A 26,131-nucleotide genomic window follows, 5' to 3' on the forward strand; every position below is an offset into this window, starting at 1 on the left:
ATTAAAGAATTATTTTAAGTTTTTTTATGTATGTATGGTAAAATATACATAACACTATCTTTTTTTACCATTTTAATCACTGTAAGTGTACGATTCAATGGCATTAAGTACCTTCATATCATTATGTAACCATCACCACTATTCATCTCCAGAACTTTTTAAGTACCTTCATATTGTTATGTAACCATCACCACTACTCATCTCCACAATTTTTTCATCTTCCCAAACTGGAACTATATACTTATTAAACAATAACCCTCTTTCCTCCTGCCCCAGCCCCTGGTGCCCACCACTGTACTTTCTATTTCTATGATTTTTACTAGTCTAGCTACCTCATGTGCATGAAATCATACAATATTCGTCCTTTTGTGTCTGGCTTACTTCATTTAGTATAAAGTCTGTAACGTTCATCCCTGATGTGGTGTGTATCAGAGCTTCATTTCTCTTTAAGGCTGAATAACACACCATTGGATGTATATACACACACCTATTTTGCTTGCCCATTCATCTATCAATGGACACGTGGGTTGCTTCCACTTTTTGGCTGCTGTGAATGATGCTGCTATATATTACATATAAACAAACTCATGTCCCTGTTTTCAGTTCTTTGGGGTATATTCCTAGGAATGAGATTGGTCACATGGTAATTCTATGTTTAATTTTTTGAGGACCCCTCATGACAGCCACACCATTTTACACCCACACCAGTGATACACAAGAGTTCCAATTTCTCCATATCCTCACCAACTCTGGCTATTTTCTGCTTTCTTGATAGTAGCCAACCTAATGGGTGTGAAGAGAAGTGAATGTTGCTCAGTCATGTCCGACTCTTTGCGACCCCATGGACTACACAGTTTATGGAATTCTCCAGGCCAGAATACTGGAGTGGGTTGCTGTTTCCTTCTCCAAATGGGTGTGAAGTGGTATATAACTGTGGGTTTGATTTGCATTTCCCTAATGATCAGTTTTCATTCCAATCCCAAAGAAAGGCAATGCCAAAGAATGTTCAAACTATCGCAAATTGCACTCATCTCACACACTAGTAAAGTAATGCTCAAAATTCTCCAAGCCAGGCTTCAGCAATACGTGAACTGTGAACTTCCTGATGTTCAAGCTGGTTTTAGAAAAGGCAGAGGAACCAGAGATCAAATTGCCAATATCCGCTGGATCATGGAAAAAGCAAGAGAGTTCCAGAAAAACATCTATTTCTGCTTTATTGACTATGCCAAAGCCTTTGACTGTGTGGATCACAATAAACTATGGAAAATTTTGAAAAAGATGGGAATACCAGACCACCTGACCTGCCTCTTGAGAAACCTATATGCAGGTGAGGAAGCAACAGTTAGAACTGGACATGGAACAACAGACTGGTTCCAAATAGGAAAAGGAGTACGTCAAGGCTGTACATTGTCACCCTGCTTATTTAACTTCTATGCAGGGTACATCATGAGAAATGCTGGGCTGGAAGAAGCACAAGCTGGAGTCAAGACTGCCGGGAGAAATATCAATAACCTCAGATATGCAGATGACACCACCCTTATGGCAGAAAGTGAAGAGGAACTAAAAAGCCTCTTGATGAAAGTGAAAGAGGAGAGTGAAAAGTTGGCTTAAAGCTCAACATTCAGAAAATGAAGATCATGGCATCTGGTCCCATCACTTCATGGCAAATAGATGGGGAAACAGTGGAAACAGTGTCAGACTTTATTTTTGGGGGCTCCAAAATCACTGCAGATGGTGATTGCAGCCATGAAATTAAAAGACACTTACTCCTTGGAAGGAAAATTATGACCAACCTAGATAGCATATTCAAAAGCAGAGACATTACTTTGCCAACAAAGGTCCATTTAGTCAAGGCTATGGTTTTTCCAGTGGTCACGTACGGATGTGAGAGTTGGACTGTGAAGAAAGCTGAGTGCTGAAGAATTGATACTTTTGAAGTGTGGTGTTGGAGAAGACTCTTGAGAGTCCCTTGGACTGCAAGGAGATCCAACCAGTCCATCCTAAAGGAGATGAGTCCTGGGTATTCATTGAAAGGACTGATGCTAAGGCTGAAACTCCAATACTTTGGCCACCTCATGTGAAGAGCTGACTCATTGGAAAAGACCCTGATGCTGGGAGGGATTGGGGGCAGGAGGAGAAAGGAACGACAGAGGATGAGACGGCTCGATGGCATCACCAATTTGGTGGCCATGAGTTTGGGTGAACTCCAGGAGTTGGTGATGGACAGGGAGGCCTGGCGTGCTGCTATTCATGGGGTCGCAAAGAGTCAGACACGACTGAGCAACTGAACTGAAATGAACTGAATGATTAGTGATGTTGAGCATCTTTTCATTTGCTTACTGGCCATTTATATCTCTTCTTTGGGGAAAAGTCTATTCATGTCTTCTGTACATTTAAATTTGTTTTTAAATTGTTGAGTTGTAGGAGTTCTTTATATATCTAAATATTAATCCCTTATCAGATATATGACTTACAAAATTTTCTCCCATTATGTGAGTTGCCTTTTTACTTTATTGATAGTGACCTTTAATGCACAGAAGTTTTAAATTTTCATGAAGTCCAGTTTATCTATTTTGTTATTGTTATTGCCTGTGGTTTTGGTGTTCCATCCAAGAAACCACTGTCAAATCCAGCGTCATGAGACCTTCTCCTTAAGCTTTATTCTAAAAGTTTTATGGTTTTATCTCTGCCTATTCAAATCTTTGCTATATCTTGATTTAATTTCTGTATGTGGTGCAAGATAACTTCATCTTTTTTTTTGCATGTAAATATCCAGGACCATGTACTTAAAAGAAAGTCTTTTTCAATTTTGATAAATTCTAACTTACCAAGTTTTCCTTGTGTGGATAATCATTCCAATGTCAAGCCTAAGAACTCTCTGTTTAGTGCTTAATATAGAAGATCTCCTTCTGTAGTTTTTTCTGAAAGATGTATAGTTTTAGATTGAAATCTGTGATCTGGTTATGTCTTTAAAACTATGGATCTAAAAAATAAAAATAAAACTATGGATCTTTACTGTGTTATTCAATTGGATTAGACTCCCAAAATCACTCTGATAGGAGTCAGGAAATAGGTGATGAGCTAAATCAGTCTTCTGACCTAGTAATACATCGTAAAGAAGATTCTTACAATGAAGAACATCTACTCATCCATAATATATCCTAACGTCACTAGGTTCTTTGGCAATTGACGAGTATGAGCGTAAGGACAACGATGAGATGTATGTGTGTAAATAGCGGAAGCTCCCTTACTTCCTTCACCTCCCTACCCACTTTTGAGTTACCATGGAGGCCAGAAGATCAAAGTAAAAAGTTCTTTTAGGACCAGCTTCAGTTTTGTGGTGACTCAGATGGTAAAGAATCTGCCTGCAATGCTGGAGATTTGGGTTCAATTGCTGGGTGGGGAAGATCCCCTGGAGAAGGAAATGGCTACCCACTCTGGTATTTTTGCCTGGAGAATTCCATGGACAGAGGAAACTGGCTACTACAGTTCATGGGATCGCAAAGAGTAGGATGCAACTGAGCAACTAACACTTTCTGGTTTTGTTAATCTACCAATGCCTCATCTCACATATCTTGGTCCTTTTCCTTCTTTCTCTTTCCCTGGTAAGAGAACGACTGTGGTAACTGAACAACTATGTTGTTGTTCAGTCACTAAGTCCTGTCTGATTCTTTGTGACCCCCATGGACTGTAGCACACCAGGCTCCTCTGTCCTCCACCATCTCCTGGAGTTTGCTCAAACTCATGCCCATTGAGTTGGTGATTCTATCTCACCATCTCACCCTCTGCTGGCCCCTTCAATCTTTCCCAGCATCAGGATCTTTTCCAATGAGTTAGCTCTTTGCATCGAGTGGCCAAAGTACTGGAGTTTCAGCCTCAGCATCAGTCCTTCCAATAAATATTCAGGATTGTTTTCTTTTAGGATTGATAGGTTTGATCTCCTTGCAGTCCAAGGAACCCTCAAGAATCTTCTCCAGCACCACAATTTGAAAGCATCAGTCCTTCCTTGGTGATCAGTGTTTCCTTATGGTCCAGTCCTCACATCCTTGACTATATGGACCTTTGTCAGCAAAGTGACGCCTCTGCTTTTTAATTCACTGTCTTGGTTTGTCACAGCTTTCCTTAGAAGGAGCAAGTGTCTTTAAATTTCTTGGCTGCAGTCACTGTCTGCAGTGATTTTGGAGCCCAAGAAAAGAAAATCTGTCACTTTTTCCACTTTTTCCCCTTCTATTTGCCATGAAGTGATGGGACCAGATGCCATGATCTTAGTTTTTTTAATGTTGAGTTTCAAGCCAGCCTTTTCTCATGCTTCTTTCACTCTGATCAAGAGGTTCTTTAGTTCCTCTTCACTTTCTGGCATTAGAGTGGTACTACCTGCATATCTGAGATTGTTGATATTTCTCCCAGTAATCTTGACTCCAGTTTGTGACTTATCCAGTGCAGGATTTCACATGATGTATTTTGCATAGAAGTTAAATAAGCAGGGTGACAATATACAGCCTTGTCATACTCCTTTCCCAATTTTGAACCAGTCAGTTGCTCCATGTCCAGTTCTAACTGTTGCTTGATAGTCCATGGGGTGCAAAGAGTCAGACATGACTGAGTGACTAAGCACAAGATACCCACATACAGGTTTCTCAGGAACCAGGTAGGATGGTCTGGTATTCCCATCTCTTTTAAGAATTTTCCACAGTTTGTTGTAATCCACATAGTCAAAGGCTTTAGCATAGTCAGTGAAGAAGAAGTAGCCATTTTTCTAGAATGCCCTTGCTTTCTCCATGAGCCAATGAATGTTGGCAATTTGATCTCTGGCTCCTCTGCCTCTTTGAAACCAGCTTGCACATCTGGAAGTTCTGAGTTCACATACTGTGAAGCCTAGCTTAAAGGACTTTGAGCATCACCTTACTAACATGTGAAATTAGCACAACTGGTAGTTTGAACATTCTTTGGCACTGGCCTTTTTGGGGACTGGAATGAAAATTGACTTTTTCCAGTCTTGTGGCCACTGCTGAGTTTTCCAAATTTGCTGACATATTGAGTGCAGCACTTTAACAGCATCATCTTTTAGGATTTGAAACAGCTCAGTTGGAATTCCATCACCTCCACTAGCTTTGTTTATAGTAATGCTTCCTAAGGCCCACTTGGCCTCACACTCTAGGATGTCTGGTTCTAGGTGAGTGGCCACACCATTGTGGTTATCCAGGTCTTTAAGACCTTTTTTGTTTAGTTCTTCTGTGTATTCTTGCCACTTCTTAATCTCTTCTGCTTCTGTTAGGTCCTTACTTTTTCTGTCTTTTATCATGCCCATTCTTGCAAGAAATGTTCCCTTGATAACTCCAGTTTTCTTGAAGAGATATCTGATCTTTCCCATTCCATATTTTTCCTTTATTTCTTTCATTGTTCATTTAAGAAGGCCTTCTTATCTCTCCTTGCTATTCTTTGGGAACTCTGCATTCAGGTGGATATATCTTTCCTTTTCTCCTTTGCCTTTCTCTTCTCTTCTTTCCTCAGCTATTTGTAAAGCCTCCTCAGACAACTATTTTGCCTTCTTGTGTTTCTTTTCCTTTGGGACAGTTTTGGTCACTGCCTCCTGGACAGTGTTACAAACCTCCTGTCGTATCAGGAGGTAACTGTTACCTGTAGTGCCTGTCAAGAGTTCTTCAGGCACTCTGTCTATGAGATCTAACCCCTTGAATCTATTTGTCACCTCCACTCTATAATCACAAGGGACTCTGTTATACACACCCAAAGAACGGGACTCTGTTGTAAGTCCCGTTTTGTCCAAAATAACCTGTCTTTCCTTAGCCCATACCTAGCTGATAATGTGACCAAAAGAACCTGCAATAGAAAAAACACTGATGTGCTCTATTCTTTCTGTGCTGGAAGAGGATTCCTGGAGGTGCCAAGAGATGAAAATTTGATTTCTTTAAAAAAATATTTCTTTATTTGGCTGCACCGGGTCTTAGTTGCGGCGTGTGGGATCTTTAGCTGTGGCATGTGGGATCTAGTTCTCTGACCAGGGATGGAACCCGGGCCCCTTGCACTGGGAGCCCAGAGTCTTAGCCATTGGACAACCAGGATAGTTCCTGGTTTGGTTTTATAAGCTGTTCTGACTTGGTAAGTTCAGATATTGACTGCAAATACCTTTAAAAGAAAAAAAAAATGAATAGGCCTATTCAATTAACTCTCTTCACTGCCTCAGTGTTACCTGAGAGGTGGTTCTCTTTTTCTCATCTTTCCTGACACCATTAAAATAAACTGGCCCAGTGCTTCCAGTCACAGAAGCAAGCGTCACAGAAAGTTTACTTACATTTCTTAGTAAGGACAAGTTCCACTCTTTCCCTGAGTTGTATCAATGTGGTACCTACCAGCTAGGAGGCCACATTTTTCTTTGCCTTTTTAAAGATAAGAGGGGAAGAAGGAAGGACGATGCCATACTTCTAAGATAGCTTTATCTTTGCATTCTGAATTATGTTCCTATTTAATGTAATATTTACTCCATTGGTATTAATCTTCCAATAATATCTCACAGGAAAAAACAGGATAATTGCTCCCATGTCCCAGATAGTAAACTATATCTGGAACAATGTCACCCAATACATTTCTGACAAAAGGAAGAAAAGAACCAGAATTGCATAAACCTTCTCAAAAGGGTTCTGGCATTTAGACTCGGTTTGGAAGATTCTCCTCCAAATGGTGTCATTTATCCAAATGATTTGCAAAGCTGTTATCCAGACGGTCAAATCCTCCTCATGTGCCAGTACTGTTAATCCTCTGTACGTTTCTACTGGGTGTTTGTTTCTTTCGGTAAATAGCAATTCCTTGACTTAACTTTAACTTTGGAGAAGGAAATGACAACCCACTCCAGTATTCTTGCCTGGAGAATCCCATGGATGGAGGAGCCTCCTGGTAGGCTACAGTCCATGGGGTTGCAAAGAGTTGGACACGACTGAGCGACTTAACTTTAACTTTGGAAGATTCTCCTCCAAATGGTGTCAATGATTTGCAAAGCTGTTATCCAGACGGTCAGATCCTCCTCGCGTGCCAGTACTGCTAATCCTCTGTACATTTCTACTGAGTGTTTGTTTCTTTCAGTAAATAGCAATTCCTCAAGTCTGAGGCTTCCTTAGTGGCTCAGACAGCAAAGAGTCTGCCTGCAATGTGGGAGACCTGGGTTTGATCCCTGGGTTGGGAAGATCCCAGGAGAAGGGGATGGCTACCCACTCCAGTATTCTTGCCTGGAGAATTCCATGGACAAAGGAGCCTGGTGGGCTGCAGTCAGAGGGGTTGCAAAGATTCAGACAGAACTGAGCGACTAGCACACAAGTCTGAGCAGTCTTCACTGTCTTTCGTGGCATGTGTGGTAGGAGGGACTGCACAGTGGGGACTGTCGAACGCTTGGAGTCAGAGGCTGAACACTTCAACCTGCTCCCTGATCCCCTGAAGCTCTCCCTCTTCCTCAGAGAGAAAAATGAACTGTCACAGGCCTGCAGTGGCTCTGCCACTCCCACTTTTATTCCTCCGTAAATCTGATAGCTTTTTAAAAAATCTTTTGGCTGTGCCATGGCATGCAGGATACAGGATCTTAGTTCCCTGTGTGTGTGCTCAGTCATGGCCAACTCTGCACCCCAGTGGACTGCAGCCCGCCAGGCTCCTCTGTCAGTGGGATTTTTCCAGGCAAGAATACTGGAGTGGGTTGCCATTTCCTTCTCCAGAGGATCTTCCCCACCCTTGGATCGAATCCACGTCTCCTGAGTTTCCTGAATTGGCAGGCAGATTCTTTACCATGGAGCCACCTGGGAGTCCCTCTTAATTCCCTGACCAGAAATCAAACCCTTTCCCCCTGCGTTGGCAGCGCAGAGTCTTAATCACTGGACCTCCATGGAAGTCCTAAGTCTTCTAGCTTTAATGCTCAAGAGAACATCTGGTCACTTGAACATTTACAGTCTCATGGAAGCAAATAAAGCGTTACCTTAAGCCCAAATTAGCTTGGCACCCAAGCCTCCAACTATGTAAACGTGATCTGAAGAGGGGGTCTTGATAATGGTCGTATATTCATATTTTTTATCATCAAATTCCAAACAGATGGCTCATACAGTATTATCTACTGAAGTTACTCAAGTCAAAGAATATAGTGTACTGTTACCATGGTAACCCTTGAAGACAAGCCTTCTGCTCTTTCAAGTGGTGGTAAAATTCCTCCAAGCCACAAATGGGAAAAAGTAAAGCCTACTAGATCATCTTCATTTATGGATTTTATAATTTTACCTAATGAGAAAATACTTATGACAGTGAAATGTCTCAAAAGTTAAGATAATATCCTCTGGAGCTGAAAACAATTTTCTTATTATGAATTAGAAGGATTTTATAAAACGGAGGTTATTGGAGAGAGGCAGCTATAATTCATGGACTTGGGAGCCAGGTTACCAGAGCTTGGAATCCCAGCTCTGCCACTTATTACAGTGGTTGTGTGACTTCAGTTGTTCAGTCCCCTGCATCTCACTTTCTTCATCAGTAAAGTGGGTACAGTAATGGTACCCACTTCATCAGGTTTTTAGGAGGATTGAAAAATACATCTAAAGCTCTGATAGCAGTGCCTAGCATCTGATGTCTTTTCAATGTCTTAACCACATGCTACTGCAAGTGATATTCGGGGTCTTCGGTTATCTTTTTTTTTTTAATTTTGTAATTTATCAGGAAGTAAGCTCTCTGCCAAAGCAATTTTTTCATTCTGCTCTTAGGGCCAGCTGGCATGGAGCAAGAAAGATTAACAAGTCACTACTAACGACCAGGATTGTCACAGTGTCTATGAACCAAGAGCATCTTTGATTTTTTTTTAACCTTCAGGGAATCTTGAGTTATTTTTCACATGTGTCATAGACAAATGTGGAGGGTTTGTGTTATTTTGTAATTCATTTACAATTATAAATTGTAATGACAAGGACTATTTGTTTTGTTTTGTCCTTAAAATGTTTACAGAGTCTCAGATATAAGCCAGCATAGACAGACATCTGCAAAACAACAAACTCAATATGCTAGTGGTTAAAATTCTGCTTTCAATATTCTAAATCTGGGAAAGCATGATAGCTTGAGTGACCTGATGTCACCCTAAAAATACATGACTTCCTCTAATCATAGAGATATAAACAATACTATTCAGGCTATGATGTCAATTTCCAAAATAATTTCTCTGAGCACTGGAAAGAAACAATATATTAGTTAAAAAGGGAAATCTGTGAAATATTACCATCCCCAAAAGAACAGGATAATTTTGATATAGAACCAATGGTGATTGGTTTTTTCCCCCATGTACTCTTGATTTCAAAAATCAATCACTTTGGGACTACCCTAGTGGTCCAGTGGGTAAGATTCCAAGATCCCAATGCAGGGGGCCTGGGTTTGACACCTGGGTGGGGGACTAGATCTTGCAAGCTGCGACTAAGACTCTGCATGCCACAGAGAATATCCCGCAAGCTGCAATGAAGACCCAGTGCAGCCTAAATAAATATTAATAAAGAAATATTTAAAAAGATAGTCAATCACTGTCATTCAATTGACAGATGACTTATAAGGATCCTTTTATGTCTGTGGCCCAAATGATTCTTTTTCTCAGAAGTAGATGGAATGTACTGACCTCACGTCATTCACGGAATAATCCCAGAAGGAAGTTTCTTCTTCCAGTATTTCAATTCAACAGTATCCTCTAAGAGTTTCTATGCCAAGAGCCTCCTCAGAGACCATTTATATCTTCAATAATATTAAAAAATATTCCTCATGTGTGGCAGACATAATTGCCAACCCAACAGTCATTTCTCGGCTTTGTCTTAGCTAACAGAATCTAGTTCTACTCAGGACAGCAATGTGTTCAACCCAAGGGTATAAGTCATAACCAGTCTAAGCCCATCATAGGTATCTCATTTGCCTTAGATAAATATATTTCCAGACTCCCTTGCACCTAGCCAATGAGATGCAAACGGGAAGGATTTGCATCCCTGGTAATGGAAAGTCTCTTTTCTGCCCACTCTCCTCGTTTCCCATTTGGGATGCTGTTGTGAAAGTATGATACCCAGTGCTATGGCATCCATCATGTAACCATGAGACCACAAATACAATGAGCCAAAGCCAACATACTGAGGATGGCAGAGCAGCAGATGGAAAGAACTGACTCCTTGATAGTATCATTGAGTGTCGAGATCCAGCCTCAGCAGAGTCCAGGGATATCCTCAGGATGGACAACGTTGGCGAATAAAGACAGAGAAAGAGATAAGGAAAGAATGACACGGGGTGACCAAGCTTCAGTGAGCAAGGCCTGTTACTTTATTTTCAGAGAGGGCTTTTATACCCTGAGTTGTACATACAGCAAAGTAAAAAATGTAGAAACAACTCAACATTTCATCAGTATTAACTTTTATCGATACCAGGTTCCTTCCTGCAAGAGTCTCATTTTTTGTACATTATCTTCTGGCCCGGAGGCCTGTTGATATTTTATGTCCTCTTTTTGATAAAGGTTGGTCAGCCAGAACAATAATTTTCCCTTAAAGTATTTTTTCTTAAATTCTTAGCCCGCGTCACCCTTAAAGTACAGAGTCACATTTTTATGGAGCACAGATTTAGTGGGTTACAGCAAAGGAAGAACTTATTAACTCAAAGTCTAATGTTGCTAATGCTAAAGCTACTGCTTGTTATTTCTACATCCTGACCATATGCACTCCCAGGAACACAATGGATAAGGGATGTGAGAACTTGGCAGCAAGCATTGGCTCAACAATGTTGCAAGAGTCTGGATAAACCTGCCAAGTAAGCTAGAATGCTAACAGAGGGTTTGAATTGAAACACTCTTTTCATGCCCAGGAGATTTATTAGCTAGAGCCCTAAGTTGATTTTTTTTCAGAGAAAGGTGGTCGGGGATAGCCCCCTGTTAATGTCAGAGGACTTGGTGAAAGTCATGAAAAAACAGACAGATTTTGGTTTTGGGGTAGATGCTCGAGAAGGGGGGCCCCTCGAGGCCTGATCTCGCCTTTGCCTGTCAGGCTTCTTCCTCATGACTTTTGCCATGGGTGGGATTCTCCACGCTGGCTCCTGGCAATTGAGACACTGCACTAAATTCTAGCTATCACCAGCTTTCAAATTTTTTGTAATGTGAACCAATGAAGTCTTTATTGTTTTATTACTATAGGTTGGTATAGCATCAAAATCTATCCTCCCTTCTTTCATTATAGCTAGGCAAATGGCCAAGACATGGAAACAGCCTAAATGTCCATTGACAGACAAATGGATAAAGATGTGGTCCATAGATATAATGGAATATTACTCAGCCATAAAATAATGAAATAATGCCATTTGTAGCCATACAGATGTACCCAGCAATTACCATACTAAGTGAAGTAAGCCAGACAAAGACAAATATCATATGATATCACTTATATGTGGAATCTAAAAAAAGAGATACAAGTGAACTTATTTACAAAACATAAAGAGACTCATAGACATAGAAAACAAACTTATGGTCATCAAAGGAGGATGGGAGAGGGATCAATTAGGAGATTGGGGTTAACACATACATGCTACTATATGTAAAACAGATAAATTGCAAGGTCCTACTGTATCACATGAGAAACTATATTCAATATTTTGTAATAACTGAATCATTTTCAGGTGCTGTACACTTGAAATTAACATGGCATTGTAAATCAACTATACTTCAATAGAAATAAAATAAGATAATTAGATAAAACTGTTTAGAAAAAAAGAACAGACACAAGAAAATTGTCTTCCAAAATTTGGTCTGTGCCAAGAAAGTCCCTTGATTCTTTAAAAGAGAAAAAGAAAACAAAAATCATCTGATATGTCTGATGGTGATTGCAGCCATAAAATTAAAAGACCCTTGCTCCTTGGAAGGAAAGTTATGACTAACCTAGACAGCATATTAAAAGTAGAGACATTACTTTGCCAACAAAGGTCCATCTAGTCAAGGCTATGGTTTTTCCAGTGGTCATGTATGGATGCGAGAGTTGGACCATAAAGAAAGTTGAGCACCGAAGAATTGATGCTTTCAAACTGTGGTGTTGGAGGAGACTCTTGAGAGTCCCGTGGGCTGCAAGGAGATCCAACTAGTCCATCCTAAAGGAGATCAGTCCTGGGTGTTCATTGGAAGGACTGATGTTGAAGCAGAAACTCCAATACTTTGGCCACCTGTTGCGAAGAGCTGGCTCATTGGAAAAGACCCTGATGCTGGGAAAGATTGAGGATGAGATGGTTGGATGGCATCACTGACTCAGTGGACTTGAGTTTGAGTAGGCTCCAGGAGTTGGTGATGAACAGGGAGGCCTGGTGTGCCGCAGTCCATGGGGCCGCAAAGAGTCAGACATGACTGAGTGACTGAACTGAACTGAACTGACAGGTGGGAAATGCCAATGGCTTCTCTGTCTCAGACATCAGGAGATTAGAGATGAGAAAATGCACGTTGCCTTTCTCCTGAAGTCTACTGTTCCAGAGGCCTGCATAGAACTGCCACTGATTTCAGTGTGGGAGGCAAGGAAGTAGAGAAATAAGGCTCAAGACCCAGGGCTTGGAAAGGATTTGTGATGAGACTTCTGGTCTGTAAACTGCCAAGAAGTTAATACATCACAAGCCAGCTGAGTCTCAGAGGGATTTGTATTTGCAAAGGTACTACAGCCAAGCCAATAAAACTTGTGACTGCTGTGCTGAGACCTCCGGCTGTCAGTGTGTAGAGAAAACAGCAGAGCCACTAACAAGGGCATGTCTCTGATGCCCGCTTCAGATGTGGCTAAAGGGGAAACTGAATAGGAAGAGCCTCCCCTCCCTCAAAGACGAAGCCAGGGGACACACAGAGCCACGGACAAGAGGGTCCTCCTGAAGAAGAGAGCCAGGGTCTAATCAGGGAACCCCTCCTCTGCCAGGGCAGGGGTCTTGCCCACCACCTGCTCCATGGTACCAGCATTGCTATGGGCCAGGAGCTGCTATGTGCATTTCTTTCTCCTCTTTTTCAAATGGGAGTTCCAACTGAGGTTTTCTAACCCCTGTTCCTTCATTGTATATCAAGTGTGAGTATGAGTGTACTTGAGTTCACAGGTTGCCAGGCCATTAGAACAATATCCAAACCTGATGGAAGCGACTGTGCATTCCCCAGAGACCGTGGACTTTGAGCTGGTATGTCTACTGTATGGGCTCTTGTCTGTCTCCCTTGGGATGAAGCGGCTGGGTTCTATGTGTTGGAAAGAGGGTATTCATGATGCTTGGTGGGACTGACTGTGGCAAGGCTTTAGCCATCAACCTAGGTGTCCATCAACAGAGGGATGTATAAAGAAGATGTGGTATATATACACAATGGAATATATCTCATCCATAAAAGAGAATGAAATGTCATTTGCAGAGACACAGACGGACTCAGAGATTATCATACTACGTGAAGTAAGTCAGACAGAGAAAGACAAATATATGATATCACTTATAAGTGGAATTTAAATAAATGATACAAATGAATTTATTTACAAAACAGAGACAGACTCACAGACTTAGAGAATGAACTTATGGTTACCAGGGGGGAAGGATGGGAAAGAGGGATAGGTTGGGAGTTTGGGATGGATATGTACACACTGCTATATTTAAAATGGATAACCAACTAGGACCTACTGTATAGCACAGGGAATTCTGCTCAATATTATCAACCTAAATGGGAAAAAAAGTTGAAAAAGAATAGGTACAGGTACATGTATAATTGAATCACTCTGCTGTACACCAGGCACTAACACAACATTGTTAATCAACTATAATATAAAGTTAAAAGTTAAACATTAAAAAAATGATACAAATGAAATTATTTACAAAACAGAGACTCACAGACATAGAAAACAAACTTACGGTTACCAAAGGGGAAAGGTTGGTGGAGGCGGGAATAAATTAGGAGTTTGGGAATAACAAATACACACTACTGTATATAAAATATTAATAGATAACCAACAAGGACCTACTGTATAGCATATAAGTGTTAGTTGCTCAGTCATGTCGGACTCTTTGCGGCCCCATGGACTGTGGCCCACCAGGCTCCTCTGTCCATGGAATTCTCCAGGCAAGAATACTGGAGTGGGTTGCCATTCCCTTCTCCAGGGGATCTTCCCGACCCAGGTAATGAACCCGGGTCTCCTGCATTGCAGGCAGACTATAGTCTGAGCCATCAGGGCCATAGCTGTAAAGCATAGGGAACTATATTTAATATCTTGAAATAACCTACAATGGGAAAGAATCTAACAAAGAATACACACACACACTATATACATATATATCTATATCACTTTGCTATACAAAGGTAACTAACACAACATTGTAAATCAACTATATTTCAATAAAAATTTTAAACAGACTGTTAGCTAGCTGTCTATGAAAATCCATTCTCCCTTTCTTCCATCGAGTTAGAAGAACTAGGCATTTGGCTGCCCAGCCTCCTCTGCACTGGGAATTATCCACCAGATGAAACTCCTGCTAATGGAATGTGAATAGAGGAGTGTGTGCCACTTCCTGGCCCAGTGCACACCTTTCAAACACTCATTTCCTGTGGGCTGAGCTGGCGATGATCAGAAGAAAGAAGTTACGTTGAGCATGGCTTGTCATGAAAGCCTCCTCTCCCACTGATGCGGGACACCCGCCAGGGACTGATACATGAGGAAACAGACCTTCATTTTTAAGGCACATTATTGCTGGGTTTCTTTTAACAGCAGCTGAATCTTTTACTATAGCTAATACATTCAGATACTCTGTTAACCCCAGCCCAAATATCTTATCTGATACCTGCCATTATTTCCCACAAAAATAATGAAGTGACTGTTCAGAGCTCCTGGAGAAGCACATGGATTCTGAGGTGATGATAATTTAACAGAACTTGCCCTGATGAATCAGATCATATCCAAGAGCTCCAAGTGACTAGGTGTTTTCTCTAAGTATGGGAAATAATTAAGGCCAAGGAACGGCTTCCTCACTTAGCAGTGATTGATGTTATATATAATTTTTTTTAAAAAGAACTTACAAATACTCAAAACATATGTTTTTCCTAAAGAGTTAGTTGTACTTTATAGATCTGAAATCAAATGAATCCTCAAGACATCCTGGGAGGTATAATAAAGGTTGGGTAACATTATTAATTTTATAGATGACAATGAAGTGATTACTTTTAACATTTGTGATTCACCAGTTCTAAAGAATATTTTCTAGACTTTTTGCCACATGCAATTATTTTATGAGTCTTTTGGTCCCTAAGGCAAAAAACAAACACATAAAGAAAAAAAAACTATAAAGCAGTCTGATCACAGGCTAACTGAAAATGAAATCCTTTTGGTGGGAAGTCCCTGATTCAGAGCTTTGAAATAGCATCATAACAAGCCTTTCTAACCCAAAGTCACAGCTCCAAGAACCCAAAACAAATGATTCTTCATGATGCTGGCACTCTCTTGCCAGGTTCTGACACCAACACCTCAGGCCTGAAACAGACACAAAACAAACCAGAGCATAAAAGAAATCCGGGAAGATAGGTAACTTCAGGAAGTTCAAGATCTGAGAAGGAAATGCAGGGAGAATCTTATGTGGCTTGTGGTAGGATGTGATGGCTAAGAAATGCTAGGTTACTACCGCACATGATAGTCAAGTCCTAAGCACGGAACTTGGATCTCTTCATCCAACAAACTGACAAGCTGCTCATAGGATGAGGCCAAAAGGGATGGTCAAAATGGTCCTTCTTCCACTCTCCATTACAGTGGGGACACAGAACTGAGCTGGATCCCTGAGAATGTGTCCCTGATCCAGAGACTCTGTTTTTAAATCTAGGCTCTGCCACTGAGTTGCTGGGTGAGTGAGGGATAGTCGCTCAGTCATATCCGACTCATTGCAACCCCATTCACTGTAGCCCACCAGGCTCCTCTCTCCGTGGAATTCTCCAAGCAAGAATAGTGGAGTGGGTAGCCTCTTCCTTCTCCACGGAGTTGTTGGGTGATGCTGTGCAAATCCCTTAACCCATCTAAGCCTTGATTTTCTCATCTATAGAATGGGATCATAATAGTATCTCCTTCCTAGCGCTGCCATGATGATTAAGGAAGTTAATCCACATCAGGCTCTTTGATAAATACATGGCAAGAGCTCAATAACTGGAAGCCCATTTTTATAAATTGCTGTCTTACTGTCGCTAGAGCCCACCCATTTGTGGTTGAGAAAAAGAAAGTAGAAATGCAAATTTATTCCAGCTTAACAGTGACTGCTTAGGAATTCAGTGAGGAGCCTGAAAGAGAAAGGAAGATAGGCTTTTAATGTTCTCTCAGTGGAGCAGGGTATGACCTTGTACAAAAATCCTTCAAACAGTCTCTTAGAAATTATGCTGATGATTTCTTTGGAAGGACAGAAAAAAACAACATAAAATATCTGAGACCAGGGGTTGCTTTGCAGAGTTCAGACAGGCACCAGTAAAGGTCATATATCACCCTGCATCTTTCTCAAGGCCAGAGGAACTAATCAACAACTCAGAACCTGAACTCCCTCGAACATTCAGAACCACTACATCACCAGAATAAAAATCAGTGAAACCAAGGACTTATCAAATGTCATTAACTTGCCTGATGCCTAGTCTTCCACAGCCAGCTGGTGTTACACACACACTGTGTGAACGGTGACCTAAGGCAGTTTCTCATTTCATACAGTTCTCTTGCACAAAAAACCTGGAATAGACCTCGAAAATCATCAACCTTGGGGCTTCTCGGTGGCTCAGTGGTAAAGAATCCGTCTGCCGATGCAAGAGGTATGGGTTCAATCCCTGGTCCAGGAAGATCCCACATGCCTCTCAGCAATTAAGCCTGTTTGCCACAACTATTGAGCCCGAGCTCTAAAGCATGGGAGCCGTGACTACAGAGCCCACATGCTGCAACTACTGAAAACCATGTGCCCCAGAGCCTGTCCTCCACGACAAGAGAAGCCACCACAATGATAAGCCTGCGCACTACAATGAAGTGTAGCCTCCTCTTGCCCCAATTAGAGGAAAGTCTGTGCAGCAATGAAGACCCAGTGCAGCCAAAACTAACTAAATAAATAAAATTATCAGTTCAGTTCAGTCACTCCATTGTGTCCGACTCTTTGCAACCCCATGGACTGCAGCTTGCCAGGCCTCCCTGTCCATCACCAACTCCTGGAGTTTACTCAAACTCATATCCATTGAGTCGGTGATGCCATCCAACCATCTCATCCTCTGTTAATTTTAAGCACTTAGAAGGCTACCCTGGTGGCTCAGACAGTAACGAATCCACCTGCAATGCGAGAGAACCGGGTTCGATCCCCAAGTTGGGAAGATCCCCTGGAGAAGGGAAGGGCAACCCACCCCAGTATTCTTGCCTGGAAAATTCCAGACAGAGGAGCCTGGTGGCCTACAGTCCATGGGGTCGCAAAGAGTCAGACTCAGCTGAGTGGCTAACACTTTCACATTCAGAAGGCTACAGGGTATACTTAAGGGGCATGATCGCAGAATTCAGAGCAAAATTAGGAAAATCACCAACAAAGGTGGCTCCATAGTGAACAATGACATTTAGCGTTTAGAGGAGTAACACATCCATCCAACCGTACAATCTGCACACAATCCAGTCGCTCAGTCATGTCTGACTCTTTGTGACCCCGTGGACTGTAGCCCACCAGGCTCCTCAATCCATGGAATTTTCTGGGCAAGAATATTGGAGTGGGATGCCATTTCCTTCTCCCCAGAACTTCCCGACCCAGGGATCGAACCCAGGTCTCCCGCATTTCAGGCAGATGCTTTACCGCCTGAGCCGCCTGAGCCACCCAAGCCCTCCCTAGAGGGCTGGAAGCATCTGCTAGCCTAGAAGCTAGAAGCATCTGCTAAGAGACTGGTCTGCTTCCCAACTCTCAGAAAGTAATGACTGGCGTGAAACTGGAACTCTAAACTGCTCAAGAGGGACTTCTCTGGTAGTCCAGTGAACTGCACTTCTAGTGTAGGGGACGCAGGCTTGATCCCTGGTCAGGGAACTAGGATTCCACATGCTGGGAGGCCAAAACAAACGAACAAAATTCAAATTACCTAACTTGCACAGTATGCTGGGCCCAACGGCTGGTTGTGCCCTTTGGTGGCTCTCCAAAGGCGCCAATGTCCTTCACCACACCAAGGATGCTTTGGCTTGGGTCCTGGGTTACTTTTCCAGGTCAGTGCTCTCCCAGCTGCCCCCTTCCCAGCTCAGATGCCAGCTCCCTTCTGTGGTCCATCTCCACTTCTCTGTGAAGATGGGTCAGATGTATCCTGCACGCTATCCATTTCCTGAGAGTGAGAGGGAGGGGCACGGTGGAGGAGGGGAATCCCCCCCATGACACTCACACCAGCCTCCCAAGTGCTTCCTTTTGGTTTTGTTAAAATCAAACACAAATGGGACCAGACTTGAAAATGCCCTGAGCAAAATCAGTTTGGTTACACAAGCAGAACTTAATTTGGTGTGTTTTGCAAGACAAGCAAGGCTAACGTGACCTGAGTCACTTCACGCTTCTGCCTGTGGGAAACTCAAAAGTGAAACTTCAATCGTTCTCTGAAACTGATAATGAGGTCATCACTAACCAGTTCCCTTTCATTTAAGAAAATTCTAATACTGTAAACAACCACTGTGAAGAATAAACATCCAATACTATATAAGTTGGGCTTCCCAGGTGGCACGGTGGTAAAGAATCCAACTTCCAATGCAGAAGGTGCAGAGGACTCAGTTTCGATCCCTGGGTGGGGAAGATTCCCTGGAGGAGGAAATGTAACCCACCCCAGTATTTTTGCCTGGGAAATCCCACGGACAGGGGAGGCTGGTGGGCTACAATCCATGGGGTCCCAAAGAGTCAGACACTACCGAGCACACATCACACTGTGTAAGTTGCTTTATAACAATATGCCTTGAACCTTGTTCCATGTTTTGGTTTGAGGGCTCCTGTCTTGCAAACTCTTTATTTTTGGTATGTGCACAATAAACTTAAACTAATACGACTACTTCAGTGATTCACGGGTTTTACTTCTGCTTTTTTCCTAAACTTTTGACAGTTCACAGCATCCGAAGTAGAATCCAGAGAAGACCCCCAATGACTCCAAGGTCGAAGAGCAACAGGTGCTGGGACCCAGGGAGCCCACTGTGTCTGCTCCTTTCTCACGGACCCTGCAGTCTCAGGGGTAGGTCTCTCGGATCTGAGCTCTTCTCTCTGCATCCTGAGTTCTCCAACTTGACTGTGCACTATTGCTTTCTGTTTCTGTATGTGTAAGCTTCTTTAGAAGTCTGACTCGGAGGGCAGAAACCTGTGATTTCCCCGGGGTTTAGGCAGCAGTAGGATTCCTGAGCTCCGCATAGATTATTTGTTTCAGGAAACCTAAAGGTAGAAATAAGTTGCACCTGATCTGAATCTCCTTCTCCCTTTAAAGCCTTCCTCTTTTATATGTACGCCCACTATGGATCAGGATCTTGTGCCTTTCCGGAAAAATGAGCGAACTTTTAGATGTTTTAGAATGATAGTGGCCACTATGGGGAAATTTCAGTTTAGACAAGTCCACCTTAAGAGACACTCTTAAAAAGAGAAAATTCCAAACTTCTCAGGGACAATGGAATGCATTTTTTGACTGGTGCGAAGAAGAAGCGTCTAAAAGACAAGATGACTCCAAAAGTATCTTCTCTAAAAGAATCCTTACAGGATGCCCCAGAAACCTTTTGCAAAAGAAGACTTTGTTCATCTAAGCAGGTTATCTTTGGAGAAGGCAATAGCACCCCACTCCAGTGTTCTTGCTGGGAGAATCCCAGGGACGGGGGAGCCTGGTGGGCTGCCGTCTACAGGGTCGCACAGAGTCGGACACGACTGAAGTGACTTAGCAGCAGGTTATCTTAACTTAGTCCACCTCCCAGAAACACAGTTTGGATCCAGTTTTTCTTTTGAGTTTTGTATTTGAGATATGGCTAAAAATTTTAAATGAAGGCTAAAAGATCTGTATTCATGTCTGTCTATGTTTATGTGTGTGTGCGTGTATATTATTTTTGTGTGATATTTTAAAAAGAGTTATATTTAGTTGAGTTAAAGAAAAGTAATGTTTATATAAATTAAATTTTCCCAAACTTCTCAGAATATAAAATCTAACCCAAATGTTTTTCAGGCTAACGATATGGGATAATCTTTGATAAAGCTAGTTTAACTCCTAGAAGAAAACATAGGCAGAGCACTCTTTGACATAAATCACAGCAATATTATTTTTTTGGATCCATCGCCTAAAGTAAAGGAAATAAAAGAAAAAAAAAGAGACCTAATAAAACTTAAAAGCTTTTGCATAGTAAGTGTGAGCTATTGACAAAAGAAAAGGTAACCTACTGAATGGGAAAAATATTTGCAAGTGATATGACTGAAAGGGGATTAATATCCAACATGTATAAACAGTTCATACAACTCTACATAAGAAAGCAAACAATCTGATTAAAAAATGGGCATAGAACTGAGTAGACATTTTTCCAAAGAAGAAATGCAGATGACCAACAGATACATGAAAGGATGCTCAACATCACTAATTCACAGGGAAATTCAAAACCATAATGAGATATCACCTCACACCTGTCAAAATGACTATCGTCAAAAAGAACACAAGTAACAAATGTTGGTGATGATGGAGACAAAAGGGAACCCAGTGGACTCATTGATGGGAATGTACATTATTGCATCCAATGTGGAAAACATTATGGCGATTTCTCAAAAAGCTAAAAATAGAGCTACCATATACACAGCAATTCCACTCCTGGGCGATATATTAGAAAAAACCAGACACTAGTTCAAAGATACATGCACCCCAATGTTCATAGCAACATGATTTACAATAGCTAAGATATGGAAGCAAGCAGAGTGTCTGTCCTTCAACAGATGAATGGATAAAGAAGGTGTGGTGTACATATACAACGGAATACTACTCACCTATAAAAAATGAAATGTTACCAACTGTAGCAACGTGGATGGACTTAGAGGACATTATGCTAAGTGAAATAAGTCAGAGAAGGACAAATGCTATATCACTTATAAGTAGAATCTAAAAAATACAACAAAAACAGTTGTACTGAACTGTTACAGTGAATATAACAAAAAAAAAAAGGAGTCTTAGAACAAATTAGCAGTTACCAGTGCACGGGGGAGGGGCAACATCAGGGTGAAGAAGTGGGAAGTCCAAACAGTTAGGTGTAAGAGAGGCTATAAGAACGTATGGTACAACTTGGAGTTAAATGCAGTCAACATTTTGTAATAACTGTAAATGGAAAGTAAGTTTTAAAAATTGTATAAAACTAAAAAAATTAAAAAAAACTAAAAAAATTTAATAACAGAATACTTTGGAAAAAATGTAGTTTAAATTTATTGGTTCAATAAAAACAGACGTGTCTTCAGAGTTGTTGACATTAAATGTAATAAAAACATACAATTTTTCCTACCTGGGTTTGCTCTGTCACATAAGTTCATGCTGTCTCTATGTTACAAAATTTGTCAATAAGAAAAATAACTTAAGAGGACGTTTAGTTGTTTGATGTCTAACAACTAAGAATGATTGTTAAAAATAAGTAATTTAAATAAACAAGATAAAAGTTTATACTAAGTTAAACTAAATAATAGATATTCATTGACTATCTAGATTATTTCCAAATAAGATAATATACTGTGACATTGATCATTAAACATGTTCATCTACTTTTGGCTTTTTAATTTTTACAGACAGACAAAAGATAATTGGGTCTATTAATAAATGTCTTTTACTACAGTAAAAGTTATACTATAAAAAATGTATCTTTAAAAAGTACAAGTTTGCATATTATACATTTATAAATTTGCTAAACTCCTGGTGGTGGTACTCAGACGCTCAGTCACATCTGACTCTTCGTGACCCCAAGGACTGTAGCCTGCCAGGGTCCTGTGTTCATGGGATTACTGGAGCAGGTTGCCATTTCCGCCTCCAGGGGATCTTCCCAAATCATTCCCAAATCAGGGATTGAATTGGTGTCTCTTACTGTCCCCTCCATTCTAAAGGAGATCGGTCCTGGGTGTTCTTTGGAAGGAATGAGGCTAAAGCTGAAACTCCTAGTACTTTGGCCACCTCATGCAAAGAGTTGACTCATTGGAAAAGACTCTGATGCTGGGAGGGATTGGGGGCAGGAGGAGAAGGGGACGACAGAGGATGAGATGGCTGGATGGCATCACTGACTCGATGGACGCGAGTCTGGGTGAACTCCGGGAGTTGGCGATGGACAGGGAGGCCTGGCGTGCTGCGATTCATGGGGTCGCAGAGAGTCGGACACGACTGAGCGACTGAACTGACTGACTGACTGTCTCCTGTACTGTCAGGCATGTTCTTTACCACTGAGCCACCTGGGAAGCTAATCCACCACAGGATGCTAACATGTGATAGACAGTTGATAAGTACCTCTTTCCTAGCCTTCACTGGAAGGCAAAAGCTACTAAAGGTTAAATTTTATAATTAATATGTAGGACAAAACTATAAGAAACAATGAATGAAGGGAAACAAATTTCCATACAAAACATGGGAAGAAAATGGGATGTATTTTTAAATGCAGAGTATGCAAGGAATATAAAATCTGTTTTTGTTAAGGAAAAAGAGGGTAAAGGTGTCTAAAATAAAGTAACTACTTGTTCCAGAGTAAGAAAGGAAACAAATAAGACAAAACCTAAATGAATATAGAAAGTCACAGGTTTGTAGAAAGGAATTTTATGTTGTGAAGTGAAAGCTGTGTGAAATTGAATGGATTTATTATAAAGGTTTTAAAAATAATCTTTAATAAGCAATGTCCTTATGTAAAACTAAAACTTAATATGCTTTCATCTGCTAAAAGGACAAAATTGTATTAGACCATTGGTCTGCTCCTAATAAGCTTCTGCAAGGTCTTTCTTATCCGTAAAGTAACCTGCCTAGAAAACAAGGATTCTGTGTTTTATCAAAATAATTTCTGGGGCTTCACATTGTCTTCATCACATTTTTGATTAAGAAAACTGAGTTCTCTCTATTAAAAGAGCCAAGGTTTTTTTACAACTATATAACTTCCTCGATTATTCTTTGAAATCCTTTATCACTATGGTTGAATAGATAACTAGGTATTGTTTACAATGACCTGTAGTCCTATTTGTTCAAGTGTTTTAAACCTTTTGACATTTTGGACAAACTTCCCCAAATCAAATTCTGAGTTGTCTTTTGACCTTAAACTAACTTTGGGATTTTCCAGAGGGCCCATGGAAGATCCCAAGAGATACTCTCTCTCTCCTTATAAAAGAAAAATGTTAATTTATTTAGGCTTATTTGATATGTTAAGTTGCATGGGAAACATGGTAAAATAAAAAGTAATGTTTTTTTAGATTACATCTTAGATTACATTTACATGGCTATATAAGTGCTCCAGAAATTACACAAAATTCCTAAAAATCTGATATGTTCTGGTACAATGCTCTTAGTCATAATTCCAGTTATTATTTTATAATACTGTATATCATAAAAATAACAATTTATTTCTCAATTGTATCATTCAGGTGAACTTTCTCTCAGGAGATTTTGAACGATGGTTATTTTTAAACCTTTTTATGCTCCATTCTTCTCTGAAAGCATTTACAATCGACTATAGCAAAATGAATCTGCAAACAGATTCATGGAAAAGATGCTGGCAAGAACTTTAGAATACAGGTTTCTGATAACTTTAAGATCATATTCCTGAAATGAACAAGAATTTCTGAAGTTTAATGGAAAACTGATAGAATCATAAAGCTTCAAACCCAAGATGAAGCAAAACAAAAATTAATTATAGGAGACTGAATGAACTGATGAACATGATTATAGTTTTTATGACTTCATTTGAAACACTGTTGGTTCTTTAATGTTTTATTTTCCAGATTTAAAGGATCCTTTTTCTCTTCTCTTAAAAAAACTATTTATACTCATACCTGTTTGATAAAGCATACTTCTGTAAACAAAAGTTAAAACATTTTTTTCTCTCTATCCAATCCCTCCAGAATTCAGAAACCTTTATTAAATATTTTTTTTATTTTTCATGACAATATATGTGTTTATATAAGTCCAATAAGAATCTTTTCTTCTTGTAGTAGGACATAATTAGACAAGTTCTTGGCTTGGTTTCTTATGCTAAAGAAACTTTTAAAATTTAGTCTGAGATTCCTTATTACCAGACAGTGTTAAAGAACTAAGGTTGACTTTAATCAATAAAACTTAGGCTAAAATGTTATATTTGAGAATATGCATAGAATTACTATTGTTACTACATTGATATGAATACTAAGACTAGACCTTTTGTTTTAACAAACAAATTAGTTTCACTGTAAATATCTTTGGCAAAAATGGGTAACTATAAAAATTGTATCTCAATAGAAAACTCTAGCATAACCATTCTCAGATTTTGGTCCAGTTTGTTGTCTTGCGGGCTGTGTTATTGACTTTAAACTTCAGAGACATCAGCACAGTAAATTTCACATGGACAACCTTCAGGCCTGTTGCTGTGTGGGCCACTCAAGAAAGTTCAACAGAACAGCTGACGACTTCATCAAAGATAGTCAAACTGCTTGATGTATGACGCAGCAAAGTCAGTACTCTGTAACAACCTGGAGGGATGGGGTGGGGAGGGAAGTGGGAGGGGGGTTCAGGAGGGAGGGGACAAATGTATGTCTGTGGGCCGATACATGTTGATGTATGGCAGAGGCCATCACAATATTGTAATTATCCATCAATTAACATATATATATATATAGTCAAACTGCAAACCAGGAAATCCATCCAACTGAGACTGCCACCCTCATTCCATCTGCTAAAGATGCTTTGAACTCAAACCTAGAAATATTCTCAACTAGCTGTTCTCCAAATTTCAAAACTGAATATATAATTTGCTGAAACTATTACCCTTGGTTTTCTTTCTGTTTCCATAGAAACACTTCTTATTAAATTACCTGACAGTTCACATTACACAGACACCTAATTTAGGTGAAGACTCACCTGTAACACTCCCTCCTGAAATAAAACACCCTCACATTCATTCTGTTCTACGTAGTCAAGAGAATATGTGATTGCTCATACATTATGTTGGGCTATGTGAATCACTCAAAAAAAGGTAGATTGACTTAGAAAGGTAAAGTCTGAATCTGATTATAACCCATTCGAGTTGTTTCATTGGCGAATCTTGGCCTCTGAAAATCTCTGCTCTGGGGAATTTTTCAATCCTTGGCTACTAACCTCCTTATAGTCATTCTATTAACCTTTCTAGTGTGTTGTATCCTCTTAAGGGTTTTAAATACCTTTCAGCAGCCACACACACGTCAGTGATAGCCATCAGGATTAGACAACTTGAGGAACACAACAATCTGACCTCCCAGGTCTATGGTGTTGATGCAACTGTTGGTAACAGCAATTACAGGGCCCTCAATCCTGATGACTATTGGATTCAGTGAATATGTGAATCAAAGATTCAGTGAATCTTCAGCCTGGCTACACCAAGAATGGTAATCAAAAGTTACCAATTTGCTCATACTCTGTGCTATACAAGTTGCTCACATTCTATGGCATACAAGTTGCTAGACAGGTTGCTCAGACTCTGAGCTTGCTGAGAGAAAGAACAAAGCGGGTAATTGTTAAAATCAAACACAAACGGAAACTAGACTTGAAAATTCCTTGAGCAGACAAAACCCGTTTAGTTATAAAAGCAAAGATTAATTTACCTCATTTTGCAAGATGAATGACGCTAACTTGATCTGGGTCACTTCTTGCTTATGCCTCTGGAAACTGTAAGTAAAACTAAAACTGTTTCCCTAAATTGATATGAGATCATCATGAACCAATTTCTTTCATTTAAGGAAATTTTAATATTGTCATGAAACACTGTGAAGAATAAACAATCACTGCCTCCACACTGTATAAGCTACTTTATATTAATAACAATATACTTCGGAGCCTCATTCCAAGTCTTGGTTTGTGTGCTCGTGTCTTGCAAACTGTATTTTTGTGGTGTGTGCACAATAAACATGCTAATGACTGCTTCAGTGGTCCATTGGTTTTACTTCTGTTTTCTTCCTGCCTGAACTTTGGACAGTTCCC

The 26,131-nt window shown here is 40.4% G+C and overlaps 1 protein-coding gene across 3 annotated transcripts in view; it reads right to left on the minus strand.

The window, feature by feature from the left end:
- Positions 1–26,131, minus strand: part of TMEM150C (transmembrane protein 150C) — a 110,133-nt gene that overhangs the window by 25,343 nt on the left and 58,659 nt on the right. The window lies entirely within an intron of this gene.

This window comes from Oryx dammah, unplaced genomic scaffold (assembly GCF_014754425.2).
Source record: "Oryx dammah isolate SB20612 unplaced genomic scaffold, SCBI_Odam_1.1 HiC_scaffold_3, whole genome shotgun sequence".
NCBI classification, from domain to species: Eukaryota; Metazoa; Chordata; class Mammalia; order Artiodactyla; family Bovidae; genus Oryx; species Oryx dammah.